Source organism: Phyllobates terribilis, unplaced genomic scaffold, assembly GCF_046119375.1.
Source record: "Phyllobates terribilis strain yellow unplaced genomic scaffold, ASM4611937v1 Scaffold_15__1_contigs__length_34870131, whole genome shotgun sequence".
NCBI classification, from domain to species: Eukaryota; Metazoa; Chordata; class Amphibia; order Anura; family Dendrobatidae; genus Phyllobates; species Phyllobates terribilis.
Window position 1 is genome coordinate 31,972,195 of NW_027362775.1, and position 24,817 is coordinate 31,997,011.

A 24,817-nucleotide genomic window follows, 5' to 3' on the forward strand; every position below is an offset into this window, starting at 1 on the left:
GCATTTAAACTGTCTTGTTAAGCTACTGCGACCTACACGTCTCTTCCAAGGGGCATTTAAACTGTCTTGTTAAGCTACTGCATCCTTCACCGCTCTTCCAAGGGGCATTTAAACCATCTTGTTAAGCTACTGCGACCTGCACGTCTCTTCCAAGGGGCATTTAAACTGTCTTGTTAAGCTACTGCGACCTGCACGTCTCTTCCAAGGGGCATTTAAACTGTCTTGTTAAGCTACTGCGACCTCCACCGCTCTTCCAAGGGGCATTTAAACCATCTTGTTAAGCTACTGTGACCTGCACGTCTCTTCCAAGGGGCATTTAAATTGTCTTGTTAAGCTACTGCGACCTGCACGTCTCTTCTAAGGGGCATTTAAACCGTCTTGTTAAGCTACTGCGACTTACACGTCTCTTCCAAGGGTCATTTAAAATGCTTTGTTAAGCTACTGCGACCTGCATGTCTCTTCCAAAGGGCATTTAAACCGTCTTGTTAAGCTACTGCGACCTGCACGTCTCTTCCAAGGGGCATTTAAACCATCTTGTTTAGCTGCTGCGACCTGCATGTCTCTTCCAAGGGGCATTTAAACCGTCTTGTTAAGCTACTGCGACCTCCACCGCTCTTCCAAGGGGCATTTAAACCGTCTTGTTAAGCTACTGCGACCTGCACGTCTCTTTCAAGGGGCATTTAACCTGTCTTGTTAAGCTACTGCGACCTGCACGTCTCTTCCAAGTGGCATTTAAATCGTCTTGGTAAGCTACGGCGACCTGCACGTCTCTTCCAAGGGGCATTTAAACTGTCTTGTTAAGCTACTGCGACCTCCACCGCTCTTCCATGGGGCATTTAAACCATCTTGTTAAGCTACTGCGACCTGCACGTCTCTTCCAAGGGGCATTTAAACTGTCTTGTTAAGCTACTGCGACATCCACCGCACTTCCAAGGGGCATTTAAACAGTCTTGTGAAGCTACTGCGACCTGCACGTCTCTTTCAAGGGGCATTTAAACTCTCTTGTTAAGCTACTGCGACCTCCACCGCTCTTCCAAGGGGCAATTAAACCGTCTTGTTAAGCTACTGCGAACTGCACGTCTCTTCCAAGTGGCATTTAAACAGTCTTGTTAAGCTACTGCGACCTGCACGTCTCTTCCAAGGTGCATTTAAACTGTCTTGTTAAGCTACTGCGACCTCCACCTCTCTTCCAAGGGGCATTTAAACCGTCTTATTAAGCTACTGCGACCTGCACATCTCTTCCAAGGGGCATTTAAACCGTCTTATTAAACTTCTGCGACCTGCAAGCCTCTTCCAAGGGGCATTTAAACTGTCTTGTTAAGCTACTGCGACCTACACGTCTCTTCCAAAGGGCATTTAAACTGTCTTGTTAAGCTACTGCATCCTTCACCGCTCTTCCAAGGGGCATTTAAACCATCTTGTTAAGCTACTGCGACCTGCACGTCTCTTCCATGGGGCATTTAAACCGTCTTGTTAAGCTACTGCGACCTGTATGTCTCTACCAAGGGACATTTAAACCGTCTTGTTAAGCTGCTGCGACCTGCATGTCTCTTCCAAGGGGCATTTAAACTGTCTTGTTAAGCAACTGCGACCTGCACGTCTCTTCCAAGGGGCATTTAAATCGTCTTGGTAAGCTACTGCGACCTGCACGTCTCTTCCAAGGGGCATTTAAACTGTCTTGTTAAGCTACTGCGACCTCCACCGGTCTTCAAAGGGGCATTTAAACGGTCTTATTAAGCTACTGCGACCTCCACCGCTCTTCCAAGGGGCATTTAAACCATCTTGTTAAGCTACTGCGACCTGCACGTCTCTTCCAAGGGGCATTTAAACTGTCTTGTTAAGCTACTGCGACTTGCACGTCTCTTCCAAGGGGCATTTAAACAGTCTTGTTAAGCTTCTGCGACCTGCACGTCTCTTCCAAGGGGCATGTAAACCGTCTTTTTAAGCTACTGCGACTTGAACGTCTCTTCCAAGGGACATTTAAACAGTCTTGTTAAGCTACTGTAACCTCCACCACTTTTCCAAGGGGCATCTAAACCGTCTTGTTAAGCTACTGCGACCTGCACGTCTCTTTCAAGGGGCATTTAAACCGTCTTGTTAAGCTACTGCGACCTGCATGTCTCTTCCAAGGGGCATTTAAAACGTCTTGTTAAGCTACTGCGACCTGCACGTCTCTTTCAAGGGGCATTTAAACTGTCTTGTTAAGCTACTGCGACCTCAACCGCTCTTCCAAGGGGCATTTAAACCGTCTTGTTAATCTACTGCGACCTGCACGTCTCTTCCAAGTGGCATTTAAACCGTCTTGTTAAGCTTCTGCGACCTGCAAGTCTCTTCCAAGGGGCATTTAAACTGTCTTGTTAAGCTACTGCGACCTCCACCTCTCTTCCAAGGGGCATTTAAACCATCTTGTTAAGCTACTGCGACCTGCACGTCTCTTTCAAGGGGCATTTAAACTGTCTTGTTAAGCTACTGCGACCTCAACCGCTCTTCCAAGGGGCATTTAAACCGTCTTGTTAATCTACTGCGACCTGCACGTCTCTTCCAAGTGGCATTTAAACCGTCTTGTTAAGCTTCTGCGACCTGCAAGTCTCTTCCAAGGGGCATTTAAACTGTCTTGTTAAGCTACTGCGACCTCCACCTCTCTTCCAAGGGGCATTTAAACCGTCTTGTTAAGCTACTGCGACCTGCACGTCTCTTCCAAGGGGCATTTAATCCATCTTGATAAGCTACTGCGACTTGCAAGCCTATCCCAAGGGGCATTTAAACCGTCTTGTTAAGCTACTGCGACCACCACGTCTCTTCCAAGGGGCATTTAAACCATCTTGTTAAGCTACTGCGACCTGCATGTCTCTACCAAGGGACATTTAAACCGTCTTGTTACGCTACTGCAACCTGCAAGTCTCTTCCAAGAGGCATTTAAACAGTCTTGTTAAGCTACTGCGAACTCCACAGCTCTTCCAAGGGGCATTTAAACTGTCTTGTTAAGCAACTGCGACCTGCACGTCTCTTCCAAGGGGCATTTAAACTGTCTTGTTAAGCTACTGCGAACTCCACCGCTCTTCCAAGGGGCATTTAAACTGTCTTGTTAAGCAACTGCGACCTGCACGTCTCTTCCAAGGGGCATTTAAATCGTCTTGGTAAGGTACTGAGACCTGCACGTCTCTTCCAAGGGGCATTTAAACTGTCTTATTAAGCTACTGCGACCTCCACCGCTCTTCCATGGGGCATTTAAACCATCTTGTTAAGCTACTGCGACCTGCACGTCTCTTCCAAGGGGCATTTAAACTGTTTAGTTAAGCTACTGCGACCTCCACCGCACTTCCAAGGGGCATTTTAACAGTCTTGTGAAGCTACTGCGACCTGCACGTCTCTTTCAAGGGGCATTTAAACTATCTTGTTAAGCTACTGCGACCTCCACCGCTCTTCCAAGGGGCATTTAAACCGTCTTGTTAAGCTACTGCGATCTGCACGTCTCTTCCAAGTGGCATTTAAACCGTCTTGTTAAGCTACTGCGACCTGCATGTCTCTTCCAAGGTGCATTTAAACTGTCTTGTTAAGCTACTGCGACCTCCACCTCTCTTCCAAGGGGCATTTAAACCGTCTTATTAAGCTACTGCGACCTGCACATCTCTTCCAAGGGGCATTTAAACCGTCTTATTAAACTTCTGCGACCTGCAAGCCTTTTCCAAGGGGCATTTAAACTGTCTTGTTAAGCTACTGCGACCTACACGTCTCTTCCAAGGGGCATTTAAACTGTCTTGTTAAGCTACTGCATCCTTCACCGCTCTTCCAAGGGGCATTTAAACCATCTTGTTAAGCTACTGCGACCTGCACGTCTCTTCCAAGGGGCATTTAAACTGTCTTGTTAAGCTACTGCGACTTGCACGTCTCTTCCAAGGGGCATTTAAACAGTCTTGTTAAGCTTCTGCGACCTGCACGTCTCTTCCAAGGGGCATGTAAACCGTCTTTTTAAGCTACTGCGACTTGAACGTCTCTTCCAAGGGACATTTAAACAGTCTTGTTAAGCTACTGTAACCTCCACCACTTTTCCAAGGGGCATCTAAACCGTCTTGTTAAGCTACTGCGACCTGCACGTCTCTTTCAAGGGGCATTTAAACCGTCTTGTTAAGCTACTGCGACCTGCATGTCTCTTCCAAGGGGCATTTAAAACGTCTTGTTAAGCTACTGCGACCTGCACGTCTCTTTCAAGGGGCATTTAAACTGTCTTGTTAAGCTACTGCGACCTCAACCGCTCTTCCAAGGGGCATTTAAACCGTCTTGTTAATCTACTGCGACCTGCACGTCTCTTCCAAGTGGCATTTAAACCGTCTTGTTAAGCTTCTGCGACCTGCAAGTCTCTTCCAAGGGGCATTTAAACTGTCTTGTTAAGCTACTGCGACCTCCACCTCTCTTCCAAGGGGCATTTAAACCGTCTTGTTAAGCTACTGCGACCTGCACGTCTCTTTCAAGGGGCATTTAAACTGTCTTGTTAAGCTACTGCGACCTCAACCGCTCTTCCAAGGGGCATTTAAACCGTCTTGTTAATCTACTGCGACCTGCACGTCTCTTCCAAGTGGCATTTAAACCGTCTTGTTAAGCTTCTGCGACCTGCAAGTCTCTTCCAAGGGGCATTTAAACTGTCTTGTTAAGCTACTGCGACCTCCACCTCTCTTCCAAGGGGCATTTAAACCGTCTTGTTAAGCTACTGCGACCTGCACGTCTCTTCCAAGGGGCATTTAATCCATCTTGATAAGCTACTGCGACTTGCAAGCCTATCCCAAGGGGCATTTAAACCGTCTTGTTAAGCTACTGCGACCACCACGTCTCTTCCAAGGGGCATTTAAACCATCTTGTTAAGCTACTGCGACCTGCATGTCTCTACCAAGGGACATTTAAACCGTCTTGTTACGCTACTGCAACCTGCAAGTCTCTTCCAAGAGGCATTTAAACAGTCTTGTTAAGCTACTGCGAACTCCACCGCTCTTCCAAGGGGCATTTAAACTGTCTTGTTAAGCAACTGCGACCTGCACGTCTCTTCCAAGGGGCATTTAAACTGTCTTGTTAAGCTACTGCGAACTCCACCGCTCTTCCAAGGGGCATTTAAACTGTCTTGTTAAGCAACTGCGACCTGCACGTCTCTTCCAAGGGGCATTTAAATCGTCTTGGTAAGGTACTGAGACCTGCACGTCTCTTCCAAGGGGCATTTAAACTGTCTTATTAAGCTACTGCGACCTCCACCGCTCTTCCATGGGGCATTTAAACCATCTTGTTAAGCTACTGCGACCTGCACGTCTCTTCCAAGGGGCATTTAAACTGTTTAGTTAAGCTACTGCGACCTCCACCGCACTTCCAAGGGGCATTTTAACAGTCTTGTGAAGCTACTGCGACCTGCACGTCTCTTTCAAGGGGCATTTAAACTATCTTGTTAAGCTACTGCGACCTCCACCGCTCTTCCAAGGGGCATTTAAACCGTCTTGTTAAGCTACTGCGATCTGCACGTCTCTTCCAAGTGGCATTTAAACCGTCTTGTTAAGCTACTGCGACCTGCATGTCTCTTCCAAGGTGCATTTAAACTGTCTTGTTAAGCTACTGCGACCTCCACCTCTCTTCCAAGGGGCATTTAAACCGTCTTATTAAGCTACTGCGACCTGCACATCTCTTCCAAGGGGCATTTAAACCGTCTTATTAAACTTCTGCGACCTGCAAGCCTTTTCCAAGGGGCATTTAAACTGTCTTGTTAAGCTACTGCGACCTACACGTCTCTTCCAAGGGGCATTTAAACTGTCTTGTTAAGCTACTGCATCCTTCACCGCTCTTCCAAGGGGCATTTAAACCATCTTGTTAAGCTACTGCGACCTGCACGTCTCTTCCAAGGGGCATTTAAACTGTCTTGTTAAGCTACTGCGACCTGCACGTCTCTTCCAAGGAGCATTTAAACTGTCTTGTTAAGCTACTGCGACCTCCACCGCTCTTCCAAGGGGCATTTAAACCATCTTGTTAAGCTACTGTGACCTGCACGTCTCTTCCAAGGGGCATTTAAATTGTCTTGTTAAGCTACTGCGACCTGCACGTCTCTTCTAAGGGGCATTTAAACCGTCTTGTTAAGCTACTGCGACTTACACGTCTCTTCCAAGGGTCATTTAAAATGCTTTGTTAAGCTACTGCGACCTGCATGTCTCTTCCAAAGGGCATTTAAACCGTCTTGGTAAGCTACTGCGACCTGCACGTCTCTTCCAAGGGGCATTTAAACCATCTTGTTTAGCTGCTGCGACCTGCATGTCTCTTCCAAGGGGCATTTAAACCGTCTTGTTAAGCTACTGCGACCTCCACCGCTCTTCCAAGGGGCATTTAAACCGTCTTGTTAAGCTACTGCGACCTGCACGTCTCTTTCAAGGGGCATTTAACCTGTCTTGTTAAGCTACTGCGACCTGCACGTCTCTTCCAAGTGGCATTTAAATCGTCTTGGTAAGCTACGGCGACCTGCACGTCTCTTCCAAGGGGCATTTAAACTGTCTTGTTAAGCTACTGCGACCTCCACCGCTCTTCCATGGGGCATTTAAACCATCTTGTTAAGCTACTGCGACCTGCACGTCTCTTCCAAGGGGCATTTAAACTCTCTTGTTAAGCTACTGCGACCTCCACCGCACTTCCAAGGGGCATTTAAACAGTCTTGTGAAGCTACTGCGACCTGCACGTCTCTTTCAAGGGGCATTTAAACTCTCTTGTTAAGCTACTGCGACCTCCACCGCTCTTCCAAGGGGCAATTAAACCGTCTTGTTAAGCTACTGCGAACTGCACGTCTCTTCCAAGTGGCATTTAAACAGTCTTGTTAAGCTACTGCGACCTGCACGTCTCTTCCAAGGTGCATTTAAACTGTCTTGTTAAGCTACTGCGACCTCCACCTCTCTTCCAAGGGGCATTTAAACCGTCTTATTAAGCTACTGCGACCTGCACATCTCTTCCAAGGGGCATTTAAACCGTCTTATTAAACTTCTGCGACCTGCAAGCCTCTTCCAAGGGGCATTTAAACTGTCTTGTTAAGCTACTGCGACCTACACGTCTCTTCCAAAGGGCATTTAAACTGTCTTGTTAAGCTACTGCATCCTTCACCGCTCTTCCAAGGGGCATTTAAACCATCTTGTTAAGCTACTGCGACCTGCACGTCTCTTCCATGGGGCATTTAAACCGTCTTGTTAAGCTACTGCGACCTGCATGTCTCTACCAAGGGACATTTAAACCGTCTTGTTAAGCTGCTGCGACCTGCATGTCTCTTCCAAGGGGCATTTAAACTGTCTTGTTAAGCAACTGCGACCTGCACGTCTCTTCCAAGGGGCATTTAAATCGTCTTGGTAAGCTACTGCGACCTGCACGTCTCTTCCAAGGGGCATTTAAACTGTCTTGTTAAGCTACTGCGACCTCCACCGGTCTTCAAAGGGGCATTTAAACGGTCTTATTAAGCTACTGCGACCTCCACCGCTCTTCCAAGGGGCATTTAAACCATCTTGTTAAGCTACTGCGACCTGCACGTCTCTTCCAAGGGGCATTTAAACTGTCTTGTTAAGCTACTGCGACCTGCACGTCTCTTATAAGTGGCATTTAAACCATGTTGTTAAGCTACTGCGACTTGCACGTCTCTTCCAAGGGGCATTTAAACCGTCTTGTTAAGCTTCTGCGACCTGCACGTCTCTTCCAAGGGGCATGTAAACCGTCTTTTTAAGCTACTGCGACTTGAACGTCTCTTCCAAGGGACATTTAAACAGTCTTGTTAAGCTACTGTAACCTCCACCACTTTTCCAAGGGGCATCTAAACCGTCTTGTTAAGCTACTGCGACCTGCACGTCTCTTTCAAGGGGCATTTAAACCGTCTTGTTAAGCTACTGCGACCTGCATGTCTCTTCCAAGGGGCATTTAAAACGTCCTGTTAAGCTACTGCGACCTGCACGTCTCTTTCAAGGGGCATTTAAACTGTCTTGTTAAGCTACTGCGACCTCAACCGCTCTTCCAAGGGGCATTTAAACCGTCTTGTTAATCTACTGCGACCTGCACGTCTCTTCCAATTGGCATTTAAACCGTCTTGTTAAGCTACTGCGACCTGCAAGTCTCTTCCAAGGGGCATTTAAACTGTCTTGTTAAGCTACTGCGACCTCCACCTCTCTTCCAAGGGGCATTTAAAACGTCTTGTTAAGCTGCTGCGACCTGCACGTCTCTTCCAAGGGGCAATTAATCCGTCTTGATAAGCTACTGCGACTTGCAAGCCTATCCCAAGGGGCATTTAAACCGTCTTGTTAAGCTACTGCGACCACCACGTCTCTTCCAAGGGGCATTTAAACCATCTTGTTAAGCTACTGCGACCTGCATGTCTCTACCAAGGGACATTTAAACCGTCTTGTTAAGCTACTGCGACCTGCAAGTCTCTTCCAAGAGGCATTTAAACAGTCTTGTTAAGCTACTGCGAACTCCACCGCTCTTCCAAGGGGCATTTAAACTGTCTTGTTAAGCAACTGTGACCTGCACGTCTCTTCCAAGGGGCATTTAAACTGTTTAGTTAAGCTACTGCGACCTCCACCGCACTTCCAAGGGGCATTTTAACAGTCTTGTGAAGCTACTGCGACCTGCACGTCTCTTTCAAGGGGCATTTAACCTGTCTTGTTAAGCTACTGCGACCTGCACGTCTCTTCCAAGTGGCATTTAAATCGTCTTGGTAAGATACGGCGACCTGCACGTCTCTTCCAAGGGGCATTTAAACTGTCTTGTAAAGCTACTGCGACCTCCACCGCACTTCCAAGGGGCATTTAAACAGTCTTGTGAAGCTACTGCGACCTGCACGTCTCTTTCAAGGGGCATTTAAACTCTCTTGTTAAGCTACTGCGACCTCCACCGCTCTTCCAAGGGGCAATTAAACAGTCTTGTTAAGCTACTGCGAACTGCACGTCTCTTCCAAGGGGCATTTAAACTGTCTTGTTAAGCTACTGCGACCTCCACCGCACTTCCAAGGGGCATTTAAACAGTCTTGTGAAGCTACTGCGACCTGCACGTCTCTTTCAAGGGGCATTTAAACTCTCTTGTTAAGCTACTGCGACCTCCACCGCTCTTCCAAGGGGCAATTAAACAGTCTTGTTAAGCTACTGCGAACTGCACGTCTCTTCCAAGTGGCATTTAAACAGTCTTGTTAAGCTACTGCGACCTGCACGTTTCTTCCAAGGTGCATTTAAACTGTCTTGTTAAGCTACTGCGACCTCCACCTCTCTTCCAAGGGGCATTTAAACCGTCTTATTAAGCTACTGCGACCTGTACATCTCTTCCAAGGGGCATTTAAACCGTCTTATTAAACTTCTGCGACCTGCAAGCCTCTTCTAAGGGGCATTTAAACTGTCTTGTTAAGCTACTGCGACCTACACGTCTCTTCCAAGGGGCATTTAAACTGTCTTGTTAAGCTACTGCATCCTTCACCGCTCTTCCAAGGGGCATTTAAACCATCTTGTTAAGCTACTGCGACCTGCACGTCTCTTCCATGGGGCATTTAAACCGTCTTGTTAAGCTACTGCGACCTGCATGTCTCTACTAAGGGACATTTAAACCGTCTTGTTAAGCTGCTGCGACCTGCATGTCTCTTCCAAGGGGCATTTAAACTGTCTTGTTAAGCAACTGCGACCTGCACGTCTCTTCCAAGGGGCATTTAAATCGTCTTGGTAAGCTACTGCGAACTCCACGTCTCTTCCAAGGGGCATTTAAACTGTCTTGTTAAGCTACTGCGAACTCCACCGGTCTTCAAAGGAGCATTTAAACGGTCTTATTAAGCTACTGCGACCTCCACCGCTCTTCCAAGGGGCATTTAAACCATCTTGTTAAGCTACTGCGACCTGCACGTCTCTTCCAAGGGGCATTTAAACTGTCTTGTTAAGCTACTGCGACCTGCACGTCTCTTATAAGTGGCATTTAAACCATGTTGTTAAGCTACTGCAACTTGCACGTCTCTTCCAAGGGGCATTTAAACCATCTTGTTAAGCTTCTGCGACCTGCACGTCTCTTCCAAGGGGCATGTAAACCGTCTTTTTAAGCTACTGCGACTTGAACGTCTCTTCCAAGGGACATTTAAACAGTCTTGTTAAGCTACTGTAACCTCCACCACTTTTCCAAGGGGCATCTAAACCGTCTTGTTAAGCTACTGCGACCTGCACGTCTCTTCCAAGGGGCATTTAAATCGTCTTGGTAAGCTACTGCGAACTGCACGTCTCTTCCAAGGGGCATTTAAACTGTCTTGTTAAGCTACTGCGAACTCCACCGGTCTTCAAAGGAGCATTTAAACGGTCTTATTAAGCTACTGTGACCTCCACCGCTCTTCCAAGGGGCATTTAAACCATCTTGTTAAGCTACTGTGACCTGCACGTCTCTTCCAAGGGGCATTTAAACTGTCTTGTTAAGCTACTGCGACCTGCACGTCTCTTATAAGTGGCATTTAAACCATGTTGTTAAGCTACTGCAACTTGCACGTCTCTTCCAAGGGGCATTTAAACCATCTTGTTAAGCTTCTGCGACCTGCACGTCTCTTCCAAGGGGCATGTAAACCGTCTTTTTAAGCTACTGCGACTTGAACGTCTCTTCCAAGGGACATTTAAACAGTCTTGTTAAGCTACTGTAACCTCCACCACTTTTCCAAGGAGCATCTAAACCGTCTTGTTAAGCTACTGCGACCTGCACGTCTCTTTCAAGGGGCATTTAAACCATCTTGTTAAGCTACTGCGACCTGCATGTCTCTTCCAAGGGACATTTAAAACGTCTTGTTAAGCTACTGCGACCTGCACGTCTCTTTCAAGGGGCATTTAAACTGTCTTGTTAAGCTACTGCGACCTCAACCGCTCTTCCAAGGGGCATTTAAACCGTCTTGTTAATCTACTGCGACCTGCACGTCTCTTCCAAGTGGCATTTAAACCGTCTTGTTAAGCTACTGCGACCTGCAAGTCTCTTCCAAGGGGCATTTAAACTGTCTTGTTAAGCTACTGCGACCTCCACCTCTCTTCCAAGGGGCATTTAAACCGTCTTGTTAAGCTACTGCGACCTCCACCTCTCTTCCAAGGGGCATTTAAACCGTCTTGTTAAGCTACTGCGACCTGCAAGTCTCTTCCAAGGCTCATTTAAACCGTCTTTTTAAGCTACTGCGACTTGAACGTCTCTTCCAAGGGGCATTTAAACCGTCTTGTTAAGCTACCGTAACCTCCACCACTTTTCCAAGGGGCATCTAAACAGTCTTGTTAAGCTACTGCGACCTGCACGTCTCTTCCAAGGGGCATTTAAACCGTCTTGTTAAGCTACTGCGACCTCGACCTCTCTTCCAAGGGGCATTTAAACAGTCTTGTTAAGCTACTGCGACCTGCATGTCTCTTGCAAGGGGCATTTAAAACGTCTTGTTAAGCTACTGTGACCTGCACGTCTCTTCCATGGGGCATTTAAACCCTCTTGTTAAGCTCCTGCGACCTGCACGTCCCTTGAAATGGGCATTTAAACCCTCTTGTTAAGCTACTGCGACCTGCACGTCTCTTCCAAGGGGCATTTAAATTGTCTTGTTAAGCTACTGCGACCTGCACGTCTCTTCTAAGGGGCATTTAAACCGTCTTGTTAAGCTACTGCGACTTACACGTCTCTTCCAAGGGTCATTTAAAATGCTTTGTTAAGCTACTGCGACCTGCATGTCTCTTCCAAAGGGCATTTAAACCGTCTTGTTAAGCTACTGCGACCTGCACGTCTCTTCCAAGGGGCATTTAAACCATCTTGTTTAGCTGCTGCGACCTGCATGTCTCTTCCAAGGGGCATTTAAACCGTCTTGTTAAGCTACTGCGACCTCCACCGCTCTTCCAAGGGGCATTTAAACCGTCTTGTTAAGCTACTGCGACCTGCACGTCTCTTTCAAGGGGCATTTAACCTGTCTTGTTAAGCTACTGCGACCTGCACGTCTCTTCCAAGTGGCATTTAAATCGTCTTGGTAAGCTACGGCGACCTGCACGTCTCTTCCAAGGGGCATTTAAACTGTCTTGTTAAGCTACTGCGACCTCCACCGCTCTTCCATGGGGCATTTAAACCATCTTGTTAAGCTACTGCGACCTGCACGTCTCTTCCAAGGGGCATTTAAACTGTCTTGTTAAGCTACTGCGACCTCCACCGCACTTCCAAGGGGCATTTAAACAGTCTTGTGAAGCTACTGCGACCTGCACGTCTCTTTCAAGGGGCATTTAAACTCTCTTGTTAAGCTACTGCGACCTCCACCGCTCTTCCAAGGGGCAATTAAACAGTCTTTTTAAGCTACTGCGAACTGCACGTCTCTTCCAAGTGGCATTTAAACAGTCTTGTTAAGCTACTGCGACCTGCACGTCTCTTCCAAGGTGCATTTAAACTGTCTTGTTAAGCTACTGCGACCTCCACCTCTCTTCCAAGGGGCATTTAAACCGTCTTATTAAGCTACTGCGACCTGCACGTCTCTTTCAAGGGGCATATAAACCGTCTTGTTAAGCTACTGCGACCTGCATGTCTCTTCCAAGGGGCATTTAAAACGTCTTGTTAAGCTACTGCGACCTGCACGTCTCTTTCAAGGGGCATTTAAACTGTCTTGTTAAGCTACTGCGACCTCAACCGCTCTTCCAAGGGGCATTTAAACCGTCTTGTTAATCTACTGCGACCTGCACGTCTCTTCCAAGTGGCATTTAAACCGTCTTGTTAAGCTACTGCGACCTGCAAGTCTCTTCCAAGTGGCATTTAAACTGTCTTGTTAAGCTACTGCGACCTCCACCTCTCTTCCAAGGGGCATTTAAACCGTCTTGTTAAGCTACTGCGACCTCCACCTCTCTTCCAAGGGGCATTTAAACAGTCTTGTTAAGCTACTGCGACCTGCAAGTCTCTTCCAAGGCTCATTTAAACCGTCTTTTTAAGCTACTGCGACTTGAACGTCTCTTCCAAGGGGCATTTAAACCGTCTTGTTAAGCTACCGTAACCTCCACCACTTTTCCAAGGGGCATCTAAACAGTCTTTTTAAGCTACTGCGACCTGCACGTCTCTTCCAAGGGGCATTTAAACCGTCTTGTTAAGCTACTGCGACCTCGACCTCTCTTCCAAGGGGCATATAAACAGTCTTGTTAAGCTACTGCGACCTGCATGTCTCTTCCAAGGGGCATTTAAAACGTCTTGTTAAGCTACTGTGACCTGCACGTCTCTTCCATGGGGCATTTAAACCCTCTTGTTAAGCTCCTGCGACCTGCACGTCCCTTGAAACGGGCATTTAAACCCTCTTGTTAAGCTACTGCGACCTGCACGTCTCTTCCAAGGGGCATTTAAATTGTCTTGTTAAGCTACTGCGACCTGCACGTCTCTTCTAAGGGGCATTTAAACCGTCTTGTTAAGCTACTGCGACTTACACGTCTCTTCCAAGGGTCATTTAAAATGCTTTGTTAAGCTACTGCGACCTGCATGTCTCTTCCAAAGGGCATTTAAACCGTCTTGTTAAGCTACTGCGACCTGCACGTCTCTTCCAAGGGGCATTTAAACCATCTTGTTTAGCTGCTGCGACCTGCACGTCTCTTTCAAGGGGCATTTAACCTGTCTTGTTAAGCTACTGCGACCTGCACGTCTCTTCCAAGTGGCATTTAAATCGTCTTGGTAAGATACGGCGACCTGCACGTCTCTTCCAAGGGGCATTTAAACTGTCTTGTAAAGCTACTGCGACCTCCACCGCACTTCCAAGGGGCATTTAAACAGTCTTGTGAAGCTACTGCGACCTGCACGTCTCTTTCAAGGGGCATTTAAACTCTCTTGTTAAGCTACTGCGACCTCCACCGCTCTTCCAAGGGGCAATTAAACAGTCTTGTTAAGCTACTGCGAACTGCACGTCTCTTCCAAGGGGCATTTAAACTGTCTTGTTAAGCTACTGCGACCTCCACCGCACTTCCAAGGGGCATTTAAACAGTCTTGTGAAGCTACTGCGACCTGCACGTCTCTTTCAAGGGGCATTTAAACTCTCTTGTTAAGCTACTGCGACCTCCACCGCTCTTCCAAGGGGCAATTAAACAGTCTTGTTAAGCTACTGCGAACTGCACGTCTCTTCCAAGTGGCATTTAAACAGTCTTGTTAAGCTACTGCGACCTGCACGTCTCTTCCAAGGTGCATTTAAACTGTCTTGTTAAGCTACTGCGACCTCCACCTCTCTTCCAAGGGGCATTTAAACCGTCTTATTAAGCTACTGCGACCTGTACATCTCTTCCAAGGGGCATTTAAACCGTCTTATTAAACTTCTGCGACCTGCAAGCCTCTTCTAAGGGGCATTTAAACTGTCTTGTTAAGCTACTGCGACCTACACGTCTCTTCCAAGGGGCATTTAAACTGTCTTGTTAAGCTACTGCATCCTTCACCGCTCTTCCAAGGGGCATTTAAACCATCTTGTTAAGCTACTGCGACCTGCACGTCTCTTCCATGGGGCATTTAAACCGTCTTGTTAAGCTACTGCGACCTGCATGTCTCTACTAAGGGACATTTAAATCGTCTTGGTAAGCTACTGCGAACTCCACGTCTCTTCCAAGGGGCATTTAAACTGTCTTGTTAAGCTACTGCGAACTCCACCGGTCTTCAAAGGAGCATTTAAACGGTCTTATTAAGCTACTGCGACCTCCACCGCTCTTCCAAGGGGCATTTAAACCATCTTGTTAAGCTACTGCGACCTGCACGTCTCTTCCAAGGGGCATTTAAACTGTCTTGTTAAGCTACTGCGACCTGCACGTCTCTTATAAGTGGCATTTAAACCATGTTGTTAAGCTACTGCAACTTGCACGTCTCTTCCAAGGGGCATTTAAACCATCTTGTTAAGCTTCTGCGACCTGCACGTCTCTTCCAAGGGGCATGTAAACCGTCTTTTTAAGCTACTGCGACTTGAACGTCTCTTCCAAGGGACATTTAAACAGTCTTGTTAAGCTACTGTAACCTCCACCACTTTTCCAAGGGGCATCTAAACCGTCTTGTTAAGCTACTGCGACCTGCACGTCTCTTCCAAGGGGCATTTAAATCGTCTTGGTAAGCTACTGCGAACTGCACGTCTCTTCCAAGGGGCATTTAAACTGTCTTGTTAAGCTACTGCGAACTCCACCGGTCTTCAAAGGAGCATTTAAACGGTCTTATTAAGCTACTGTGACCTCCACCGCTCTTCCAAGGGGCATTTAAACCATCTTGTTAAGCTACTGCGACCTGCACGTCTCTTCCAAGGGGCATTTAAACTGTCTTGTTAAGCTACTGCGACCTGCACGTCTCTTATAAGTGGCATTTAAACCATGTTGTTAAGCTACTGCAACTTGCACGTCTCTTCCAAGGGGCATTTAAACCATCTTGTTAAGCTTCTGCGACCTGCACGTCTCTTCCAAGGGGCATGTAAACCGTCTTTTTAAGCTACTGCGACTTGAACGTCTCTTCCAAGGGACATTTAAACAGTCTTGTTAAGCTACTGTAACCTCCACCACTTTTCCAAGGGGCATCTAAACCGTCTTGTTAAGCTACTGCGACCTGCACGTCTCTTTCAAGGGGCATTTAAACCATCTTGTTAAGCTACTGCGACCTGCATGTCTCTTCCAAGGGACATTTAAAACGTCTTGTTAAGCTACTGCGACCTGCACGTCTCTTTCAAGGGGCATTTAAACTGTCTTGTTAAGCTACTGCGACCTCAAGCGCTCTTCCAAGGGGCATTTAAACCGTCTTGTTAATCTACTGCGACCTGCACGTCTCTTCCAAGTGGCATTTAAACCGTCTTGTTAAGCTACTGCGACCTGCAAGTCTCTTCCAAGGGGCATTTAAACTGTCTTGTTAAGCTACTGCGACCTCCACCTCTCTTCCAAGGGGCATTTAAACCGTCTTGTTAAGCTACTGCGACCTCCACCTCTCTTCCAAGGGGCATTTAAACCGTCTTGTTAAGCTACTGCGACCTGCAAGTCTCTTCCAAGGCTCATTTAAACCGTCTTTTTAAGCTACTGCGACTTGAACGTCTCTTCCAAGGGGCATTTAAACCGTCTTGTTAAGCTACCGTAACCTCCACCACTTTTCCAAGGGGCATCTAAACAGTCTTGTTAAGCTACTGCGACCTGCACGTCTCTTCCAAGGGGCATTTAAACCGTCTTGTTAAGCTACTGCGACCTCGACCTCTCTTCCAAGGGGCATTTAAACAGTCTTGTTAAGCTACTGCGACCTGCATGTCTCTTCCAAGGGGCATTTAAAACGTCTTGTTAAGCTACTGTGACCTGCACGTCTCTTCCATGGGGCATTTAAACCCTCTTGTTAAGCTCCTGCGACCTGCACGTCCCTTGAAATGGGCATTTAAACCCTCTTGTTAAGCTACTGCGACCTGCACGTCTCTTCCAAGGGGCATTTAAATTGTCTTGTTAAGCTACTGCGACCTGCACGTCTCTTCTAAGGGGCATTTAAACCGTCTTGTTAAGCTACTGCGACTTACACGTCTCTTCCAAGGGTCATTTAAAATGCTTTGTTAAGCTACTGCGACCTGCATGTCTCTTCCAAAGGGCATTTAAACCGTCTTGTTAAGCTACTGCGACCTGCACGTCTCTTCCAAGGGGCATTTAAACCATCTTGTTTAGCTGCTGCGACCTGCATGTCTCTTCCAAGGGGCATTTAAACCGTCTTGTTAAGCTACTGCGACCTCCACCGCTCTTCCAAGGGGCATTTAAACCGTCTTGTTAAGCTACTGCGACCTGCACGTCTCTTTCAAGGGGCATTTAACCTGTCTTGTTAAGCTACTGCGACCTGCACGTCTCTTCCAAGTGGCATTTAAATCATCTTGGTAAGCTACGGCGACCTGCACGTCTCTTCCAAGGGGCATTTAAACTGTCTTGTTAAGCTACTGCGACCTCCACCGCTCTTCCATGGGGCATTTAAACCATCTTGTTAAGCTACTGCGACCTGCACGTCTCTTCCAAGGGGCATTTAAACTGTCTTGTTAAGCTACTGCGACCTCCACCGCACTTCCAAGGGGCATTTAAACCGTCTTGTGAAGCTACTGCGACCTGCACGTCTCTTTCAAGGGGCATTTAAACTCTCTTGTTAAGCTACTGCGACCTCCACCGCTCTTCCAAGGGGCAATTAAACAGTCTTTTTAAGCTACTGCGAACTGCACGTCTCTTCCAAGTGGCATTTAAACAGTCTTGTTAAGCTACTGCGACCTGCACGTCTCTTCCAAGGTGCATTTAAACTGTCTTGTTAAGCTACTGCGACCTCCACCTCTCTTCCAAGGGGCATTTAAACCGTCTTATTAAGCTACTGCGACCTGCACGTCTCTTTCAAGGGGCATATAAACCGTCTTGTTAAGCTACTGCGACCTGCATGTCTCTTCCAAGGGGCATTTAAAACGTCTTGTTAAGCTACTGCGACCTGCACGTCTCTTTCAAGGGGCATTTAAACTGTCTTGTTAAGCTACTGCGACCTCAACCGCTCTTCCAAGGGGCATTTAAACCGTCTTGTTAATCTACTGCGACCTGCACGTCTCTTCCAAGTGGCATTTAAACCGTCTTGTTAAGCTACTGCGACCTGCAAGTCTCTTCCAAGGGGCATTTAAACTGTCTTGTTAAGCTACTGCGACCTCCACCTCTCTTCCAAGGGGCATTTAAACCGTCTTGTTAAGCTACTGCGACCTCCACCTCTCTTCCAAGGGGCATTTAAACAGTCTTGTTAAGCTACTGCGACCTGCAAGTCTCTTCCAAGGCTCATTTAAACCGTCTTTTTAAGCTACTGCGACTTGAACGTCTCTTCCAAGGGGCATTTAAACCGTCTTGTTAAGCTACCGTAACCTCCACCACTTTTCCAAGGGGCATCTAAACAGTCTTGTTAAGCTACTGCGACCTGCACGTCTCTTCCAAGGGGCATTTAAACCGTCTTGTTAAGCTACTGCGACCTCGACCTCTCTTCCAAGGGGCATTTAAACAGTCTTGTTAAGCTACTGCGACCTGCATGTCTCTTCCAAGGGGCATTTAAAACGTCTTGTTAAGCTACTGTGACCTGCACGTCTCTTCCATGGGGCATTTAAACCCTCTTGTTAAGCTCCTGCGACCTGCACGTCCCTTGAAACGGGCATTTAAACCCTCTTGTTAAGCTACTGCGACCTGCACGTCTCTTCCAAGGGGCATTTAAATTGTCTTGTTAAGCTACTGCGACCTGCACGTCTCTTCTAAGGGGCATTTAAACCGTCTTGTTAAGCTACTGCGACTTACACGTCTCTTCCAAGGGTCATTTAAAATGCTTTGTTAAGCTACTGCGACCTGCATGTCTCTTCCAAAGGGCATTTAAACCGTCTTGTTAAGCTACTGCGACCTGCACGTCTCTTCCAAGGGGCATTTAAACCATCTTGTTTAGCTGCTGCGACCTGCATGTCTCTTCCAAGGGGCATTTAAACCGTCTTGTTAAGCTACTGCGACCTCCACCGCTCTTCCAAGGGGCATTTAAACCGTCTTGTTAAGCTACTGCGACCTGCACGTCTCTTTCAAGGGGCATTTAACCTGTCTTGTTAAGCTACTGCGACCTGCACGTCTCTTCCAAGTGGCATTTAAATCGTCTTGGTAAGCTACGGCGACCTGCCCGTCTCTTCCAAGGGGCATTTAAACTGTCTTGTTAAGCTACTGCGACCTCCACCGCTCTTCCATGGGGCATTTAAACCATCTTGTTAAGCTACTGCGACCTGCACGTCTCTTCCAAGGGGCATTTAAACTGTCTTGTTAAGCTACTGCGACCTCCACCGCACTTCCAAGGGGCATTTAAACAGTCTTGTGAAGCTACTGCGACCTGCACGTCTCTTTCAAGGGGCATTTAAACTCTCTTGTTAAGCTACTGCGACCTCCACCGCTCTTCCAAGGGGCAATTAAACAGTCTTTTTAAGCTACTGCGAACTGCACGTCTCTTCCAAGTGGCATTTAAACAGTCTTGTTAAGCTACTGCGACCTGCACGTCTCTTCCAAGGTGCATTTAAACTGTCTTGTTAAGCTACTGCGACCTCCACCTCTCTTCCAAGGGGCATTTAAACCGTCTTATTAAGCTACTGCGACCTGCACATCTCTTCCAAAGGGCATTTAAACCGTCTTATTAAACTTCTGCGACCTGCAAGCCTCTTTCAAGGGGCATTTAAACTGTCTTTTTAAGCTACTGCGACCTACACGTCTCTTCCAAGGGGCATTTAAACTGTCTTGTTAAGCTACTGCATCCTTCACCGCTCTTCCAAGGGGCATTTAAACCATCTTGTTAAGCTACTGCGACCTGCACGTCTCTTCCATGGGGCATTTAAACCGTCTTGTTAAGCTACTGCGACCTGCATGTCTCTACTAAGGGACATTTAAACCATCTTGTTAAGCTGCTGCGACCTGCATGTCTCTTCCAAGGGGCATTTAAACTGTCTTGTTAAGCAACTGCGACCTGCACGTCTCTTCCAAGGGGCATTTAAATCGTCTTGGTAAGCTACTGCGACCTGCACGTCTCTTCCATGGGGCATTTAAACTGTCTTGTTAAGCTACTGCGAACTCCACCGGTCTTCAAAGTGGCATTTAAACGGTCTTATTAAGCTACTGCGACCTCCACCGCTCTTCCAAGGGGCATTTAAACCATCTTGTTAAGCTACTGCGACCTGCACGTCTCTTCCAAGGGGCATTTAAACTGTCTTGTTAAGCTACTGCTACCTGCACGTCTCTTATAAGTGGCATTTAAACCATGTTGTTAAGCTACTGCGACTTGCACGTCTCTTCCAAGGGGCATTTAAACCGTCTTGTTAAGCTACTGCGACCACCACGTCTCTTCCAAGGGGCATTTAAACCATCTTGTTAAGCTACTGCGACCTGCATGTCTCTACCAAGGGACATTTAAACCGTCTTGTTACGCTACTGCGACCTGCAAGTCTCTTCCAAGAGGCATTTAAACAGTCTTGTTAAGCTACTGCGAACTCCACCGCTCTTCCAAGGGGCATTTAAACTGTCTTGTTAAGCAACTGCGACCTGCACGTCTCTTCCAAGGGACATTTAAACTGTCTTGTTAAGCTACTGCGAACTCCACCGCTCTTCCAAGGGGCATTTAAACTGTCTTGTTAAGCAACTGCGATCTGCACGTCTCTTCCAAGGGGCATTTAAATCGTCTTGGTAAGGTACTGAGACCTGCACGTCTCTTCCAAGGGGCATTTAAACTGTCTTATTAAGCTACTGCGACCTCCACCGCTCTTCCATGGGGCATTTAAACCATCTTGTTAAGCTACTGCGACCTGCACGTCTCTTCCAAGGGGCATTTAAACTGTTTAGTTAAGCTACTGCGACCTCCACCGCACTTCCAAGGGGCATTTTAACAGTCTTGTGAAGCTACTACGACCTGCACGTCTCTTTCAAGGGGCATTTAAACTATCTTGTTAAGCTACTGCGACCTCCACCGCTCTTCCAAGGGGCATTTAAACCGTCTTGTTAAGCTACTGCGAACTGCACGTCTCTTCCAAGTGGCATTTAAACCGTCTTGTTAAGCTACTGCGACCTGCATGTCTCTTCCAAGGTGCATTTAAACTGTCTTGTTAAGCTACTTCGACCTCCACCTCTCTTCCAAGGGGCATTTAAACCGTCTTATTAAGCTACTGCGACCTGCACATCTCTTCCAAGGGGCATTTAAACCGTCTTATTAAACTTCTGCGACCTGCAAGCCTTTTCCAAGGGGCATTTAAACTGTCTTGTTAAGCTACTGCGACCTACACGTCTCTTCCAAGGGGCATTTAAACTGTCTTGTTAATCTACTGCATCCTTCACCGCTCTTCCAAGGGGCATTTAAACCATCTTTTTAAGCTACTGCGACCTGCACGTCTCTTCCAAGGGGCATTTAAACTGTCTTGTTAAGCTACTGCGACCTGCACGTCTCTTCCAAGGGGCATTTAAACTGTCTTTTTAAGCTACTGCGACCTCCACCGCTCTTCCAAGGGGCATTTAAACCATCTTGTTAAGCTACTGTGACCTGCACGTCTCTTCCAAGGGGCATTTAAATTGTCTTGTTAAGCTACTGCGACCTGCACGTCTCTTCTAAGGGGCATTTAAACCGTCTTGTTAAGCTACTGCGACTTACACGTCTCTTCCAAGGGTCATTTAAAATGCTTTGTTAAGCTACTGCGACCTGCATGTCTCTTCCAAAGGGCATTTAAACCGTCTTGTTAAGCTACTGCGACCTGCACGTCTCTTCCAAGGGGCATTTAAACCATCTTGTTTAGCTGCTGCGACCTGCATGTCTCTTCCAAGGGGCATTTAAACCGTCTTGTTAAGCTACTGCGACCTCCACCGCTCTTCCAAGGGGCATTTAAACCGTCTTGTTAAGCTACTGCGACCTCCACCGCTCTTCCAAGGGGCATTTAAACCGTCTTGTTAAGCTACTGCGACCTGCACGTCTCTTCCAAGTGGCATTTAAATCGTCTTGGTAAGCTACGGCGACCTGCACGTCTCTTCCAAGGGGCATTTAAACTGTCTTGTTAAGCTACTGCGACCTCCACCGCTCTTCCATGGGGCATTTAAACCATCTTGTTAAGCTACTGCGACCTGCACGTCTCTTCCAAGGGGCATTTAAACTGTCTTGTTAAGCTACTGCGACCTCCACCGCACTTCCAAGGGACATTTAAACAGTCTTGTGAAGCTACTGCGACCTGCACGTCTCTTTCAAGGGGCATTTAAACTCTCTTGTTAAGCTACTGCGACCTCCACCGCTCTTCCAAGGGGCAATTAAACAGTCTTGTTAAGCTACTGCGAACTGCACGTCTCTTTCAAGTGGCATTTAAACAGTCTTGTTAAGCTACTGCGACCTGCACGTCTCTTCCAAGGTGCATTTAAACTGTCTTGTTAAGCTACTGCGACCTCCACCTCTCTTCCAAGGGGCATTTAAACCGTCTTATTAAGCTACTGCGACCTGCACATCTCTTCCAAGGGGCATTTAAACCGTCTTATTAGACTTCTGCGACCTGCAAGCCTCTTCCAAGGGGCATTTAAACTGTCTTGTTAAGCTACTGCGACCTACACGTCTCTTCCAAGGGGCATTTAAACTGTCTTGTTAAGCTACTGCATCCTTCACCGCTCTTCCATGGGGCATTTAAACCATCTTGTTAAGCTACTGCGACCTGCACGTCTCTTCCATGGGGCATTTAAACCGTCTTGTTAAGCTACTGCGACCTGCATGTCTCTTCCAAGGGGCATTTAAAACGTCTTGTTAAGCTACTGCGACCTTCACGTCTCTTTCAAGGGGCATTTAAACTGTCTTGTTAAGCTACTGCGACCTCAACCGCTCTTCCAAGGGGCATTTAAACCGTCTTGTTAATCTACTGCGACCTGCACGTCTCTTCCAAGTGGCATTTAAACCGTCTTGTTAAGCTACTGCGACCTGCAAGTCTCTTCCAAGGGGCATTTAAACTGTCTTGTTAAGCTACTGCGACCTGCACCTCTCTTCCAAGGGGCATTTAAACCGTCTTGTTAAGCTACTGCGACCTCCACCTCTCTTCCAAGGGGCATTTAAACCGTCTTGTTAAGCTACTGCGACCTGCATGTCTCTTCCAAGGGGCATTTAAAACGTCTTGTTAAGCTACTGCGACCTGCACGTCTCTTTCAAGGGGCATTTAAACTGTCTTGTTAAGCTACTGCGACCTCAACCGCTCTTCCAAGGGGCATTTAAACCGTCTTGTTAATCTACTGCGACCTGCACGTCTCTTCCAAGTGGCATTTAAACCGTCTTGTTAAGCTACTGCGACCTGCAAGTCTCTTCCAAGGGGCATTTAAACTGTCTTGTTAAGCTACTGCGACCTCCACCTCTCTTCCAAGGGGCATTTAAACCGTCTTGTTAAGCTACTGCGACCTCCACCTCTCTTCCAAGGGGCATTTAAACCGTCTTGTTAAGCTACTGCGACCTGCAAGTCTCTTCCAAGGCTCATTTAAACCGTCTTTTTAAGCTACTGCGACTTGAACGTCTCTTCCAAGGGGCATTTAAACCGTCTTGTTAAGCTACCGTAACCTCCACCACTTTTCCAAGGGGCATCTAAACAGTCTTGTTAAGCTACTGCGACCTGCACGTCTCTTCCAAGGGGCATTTAAACCGTTTTGTTAAGCTACTGCGACCTCGACCTCTCTTCCAAGGGGCATTTAAACAGTCTTGTTAAGCTACTGCGACCTGCATGTCTCTTCCAAGGGGCATTTAAAACGTCTTGTTAAGCTACTGTGACCTGCACGTCTCTTCCAAGGGGCATTTAAACCCTCTTGTTAAGCTCCTGCGACCTGCACGTCCCTTGAAACGGGCATTTAAACCCTCTTGTTAAGATACTGCGACCTGCACGTCTCTTCCAAGGGGCATTTAAACTGTCTTGTTAAGCTACTGCGACCTCCACCTCTCTTCCAAGGGGGCATTTAAACAGTCTTGTTAAGCTTCTGTGACCTGCACATCTCTTCCAAGTTGCATTTAAACCGTCTTATTAAGTTACTGGGACCTGCACGTCTCTTCCAAGGGGCATTTAAACTGTCTTGTTAAGCTACTGCGACCTCCACCTCTCTTCCTAGGGGGCATTTAAACAGTCTTGTTAAGCTTCTGCGACCTGCACATCTCTTCCAAGTTGCATTTAAACCGTCTTATTAAGCTACTGCGACCTGCACGTCTCTTCCATGGGGCATTTAAACCGTCTTGGTAAGCTACTGCGACCTGCACGTCTCTTCCAATGGGCATTTAAACCATCTTGTTAAGCTACTGCGACCTGCTCTTCTCTTCCAAGGGGCATTTAAACCGTCTTGTTAAGCTACTGCGACTTGCACGTCTCTTCCAAGGGGCATTTAAACCGTCTTATTAAGCTACTGTAACCTCCACCACTTTTCCAAGGGGCTTTTAAACCGTCTTGTTAAGCTACTGTGACCTGCACGTCTCTTCCAAGGGGCATTTAAACCGTCTTGTTAAGCCACTGCGACCTGCACGTCTCTTCCAAGGGGCATTTAAACCATTGTGTTAAGCTACTGCGACCTCCATCGCTCTTCCAAGGGGGATTTAAACCATCTTGTTAAGCTACTGCGACCTGCACGTCTCTTCCAAGGGGCATTTAAACTGTCTTGGTAAGCTACTGCGACTTGCAAGCCTATCACAAGGGGCATTAAAACCCTCTTGTTAAGCTACTGCGACTCGCACGTCTCTTCCAACGGGGATTTAAACTGTCTTGTTAAGCTACTGCGACCTGCACGTCTCTTCCAACGGGGATTTAAACTGTCTTGTTAAGCTACTGCGACCTGCACCTCTCTTCCAAGGTGCATTTAAACCGTCTTGTTAAGCTACTGCGACCTGCACGTCTCTTCCAAGGGGCATTTAAACTGTCTTATTAAACTACTGCGACCTGCACGTATCCTCCAAGGGGCATTTAAACCGTCTTGTTAAGCTACTGCGACCTGCACGTTTCTTCCATGAGGCATTTAAACCATCTTGTTAAGCTTCTGCGACCTGCATGTCTCTACCAAGGGACATTTAAACTGTCTTGTTAAGCTACTGCGACCTGCACGTCTCTTCCAAGGGGCATTTAAACAGTCTTGTTAAGCTGCTGCGACCTGCATGTCTCTTCCAAGGGGCATTTAAACTGTCTTGTTAAGCTACTGCAACCTCCACCGCTCCTCCAATGGGCAAATAAACTGTCTTGTTAAGCAACTGCGACCTGCACGTCTCTTCCAAGGGGCATTTAAATCGCCTTGGTAAGCTACTGCGACCAGCACGTTTCTTCCAAGGGGCATTTAAACTGTCTTGTTAAGCTACTGCGACCTCCACCGCTCCTCCAAGGGGCATTTATACC